Consider the following 207-nt stretch of genomic DNA (forward strand, 5'->3'; position numbering starts at 1 on the left):
TTCCTTCCTTCCTTCCTTCCTTCCTTCCTTCCTTCCTTCCTTCCTCTTTCCTTTCTTCTTAGCATTGCCTTCCATTCCTCTCCCTTCATTCTGCATGTTGCTTTCCACACTGTAATTTCACACAGGTCTCATATACAGTTAATTATGTTATCCATTTAAAAATTTTCATTCAATGAAGCTAACAAATGAACATAGTATTCAATTTCT

Source organism: Myotis brandtii, unplaced genomic scaffold, assembly GCF_000412655.1.
Source record: "Myotis brandtii unplaced genomic scaffold, ASM41265v1 scaffold2189, whole genome shotgun sequence".
In the NCBI taxonomy this organism is placed as follows: Eukaryota; Metazoa; Chordata; class Mammalia; order Chiroptera; family Vespertilionidae; genus Myotis; species Myotis brandtii.